Raw genomic sequence first — 2,899 nt, forward strand, 5'->3', positions numbered from 1 at the left:
CAACAACAAATACACTGCCCTGCCAAAAAAAAAAGTTGCACACTGTAATATTTTCTTGGACCGCCTTTAGCTTTGAGAACTGCACTCATTCGCTGTGGCATTGTTTCAGTGAGCTTCTGCAATGTCACAGCATTTATTTCTATCCAGAGATGCATTAATTTTCTACCAAGATTTTATATTGATGATGGAAGAGTCAGACCTCCGCTCAAAGTCTTCTCTCTCTGTGGAGGCCAATCCATGTGAAAATGACGTCTCATGCTCCCTGATCCACTCGTTCACAGTGTGAGCCCCATGAATCCTGGCATCATCATCTTGGAATATGTCCATATCATCAGGGAAGAAGTCTACTGATGGAAAGACCTGGTCATTTAGTATCTTCAGGTAGTCAGCTGACCTCATTCTTTGGGAACATAATGTTATTGAACTTGACCAACCTCAGATCATAACCCTAACCCCCACAGGCTGGTAGACACTAGGCATGATGAGTGCATCACTTCATCCACCTCTCTTCTTACTGTGATGCGTCCATCACTTTGCAACGGGGTAAATCTGGACTCAGACCACATGACCGACAACATTTGTTCCTCAAAGATGATGGTTCACTATCCTTCAGGTTTTAATAGTGAATTGGACTGTTCTTAACCTGATTTTAGTTGTTTCATCTCCTTAGTTGTTTTCTTTGCTTGATGCAGGCCAATAATTTGACCCTTCTGAGACAGAGTAACATCTTTTCCATGACAGCAGGATTTGTCTTCTGACACGGTTGTTTAAGAAATGAGAAGCTCCTCACTGCATCAGCTGGGGTTAAATAAGTTGTTGCAGCTGAAACATATTCATTACTGCAGTAATTATCCAATGGAAGGCTCTTATCTGTTTGCTTAGTTAAATCCAGGTGGCGACTTTTTTTGGGCCAGACAGTGTATTTACATGTGTATTGCAATATTAAAGCTTTATGGTCACTTCTTTTTCATGACATGAGATAAAAGTCAGCACTCAGGTTCCAAGAGGTTAATTCAAATGACAAGTTTGATATTAGAAAGAAACAGTGGCTGATTCTGCAATAATTAACACTGAGTTGCACATGCAGCAGTGTGGTGTGTGGGAGGACGTAAGTGGTTGACACATTGACTTGTGATTTCTAGTCTATGACACAACTCTCTATCTGCTCGGTATAATTTCCAACGTAGTGGTGATATCATGATGTCAACGAAATGCAGTTTAGCGTCGAACTATATACAGTATGGAGTATACAGCATGTTACAATAGAAACACAAAGAACCGTGAGAAAAGAGTGGTATAAACATGCTAGGCATAAAGATAAGATCTACTTTATTCATCCCGGAAGATATATACTATATATATATATATATATATATATATATATATATATATATATATATATATATATATATATATATATATATATATATTTAAATGAACAGTATATATATATATATAAATGAACAGTATAAATAGTATGATAGTATGGACAATATGAGACATGTGCAGTATATATTTTATTTACTCCCCTGTATCAAAAAGCATGGATGACAAACTATTGATCCTTCACTTGGGGAAATTCACTAGATAGAATGTAAGAAGATACAACATGCTCAGCTTAGATTCTTGTTCAGTACAAATTAAATATTTACTTGTTTAGTGCAATTAGAAAGCTTTAAAATCACTTCTGATAAAGGTCAGCAGTTCTACACAACAGATTTTAGGAGATTAATTTAAATAAAGAGAGCAAGCAAAATTATTTACATCATGACTTATAATCAAACGTTATTCAAAGTGGTCTATGCACTATGATGCATTATCAACACATTCAAACCTGTGCATTATGATTATTTTGTATATTTAAAAAAAATGCAATGTACATTTTTTCATGAGTATTTTCAAACAAGTTGGTGCCATATAGATAAAATCTGTGGAATTTTCTATCAGTATTTATACTCATTAAAGAATCAGTGCTATACCATTGATATGTGCAATACTGTTGTTTTCCACATCCAAGGGAATCTGCACATCTGAATATCCACATGCAGAAGAACCAGTGCTTTTTATTGACTTTTATTATTGCTTTAACACTGTATTTTCTTACTGTGAACCAAAAATAATAATAAAATTAAAGTTAAAAAGTAAAATAATCCAGAAATTGCACACAGATTTATGAACTCATTTAAAGTGATTGAATAAAATAGTTATAAAGACAAAAGATGAGAAAAAAAGGACACGAGATTAAAAAAACAACAACAATAAAACAGGAAAAAAAAGGTAAAGTATTTTAAGGAAACAGCGGTTGGTTTTTGCGGTAAGTTCCACTAAGATGCACATGCAGCAATGTTTAACGTGGGAGAGAAAAACAGAAAAAATACAAATAATAATAATCCAAAGATTTCTACAATAGGTAAAACGTACAAAGACAAAAGATGAGAAAATAAAAGCATGTGAGAGATTAGTCTTTTTTAAAATAATAAAACACAAAAAGTACACTATTTTAAGAAAACAGTGGTTGGTTTTGGCAGTAATTTCCAGTAAGTTGCACATGCAGCAGTGTGTTATGAGGCAGAGCACAAAACAATAAGATTTCAGACAGAAATAGACTTGGCTGTTGTTGGGGGGGAAGCTCGCTTCTTTGGTGTTATGCTAATAACGCATGTGAGTGTGAAATTTCCCCAGACAAAAGGGGGTGAAAGATTAAGAAAGAAGGGGGATGGTGCGCAGAGACGGAGGAGGAGGAGGAGGAGGAGGAGGAGGAGGAGGAGGAGGAGGAGGAGGAGGAGGAGGAGGAGAGAAAATAAAAAAAGGAAAAAAGAAAAATCGGACAAACCCGCGGCTCTCCGGTGGGCGTGGTCACCGAGCACAGCGCTTCCTGCTTGGATGAACACGTGGTTCC

The sequence above is a fragment of the Amphiprion ocellaris genome, chromosome 4 (assembly GCF_022539595.1).
Source record: "Amphiprion ocellaris isolate individual 3 ecotype Okinawa chromosome 4, ASM2253959v1, whole genome shotgun sequence".
NCBI lineage: Eukaryota > Metazoa > Chordata > Actinopteri > Pomacentridae > Amphiprion > Amphiprion ocellaris.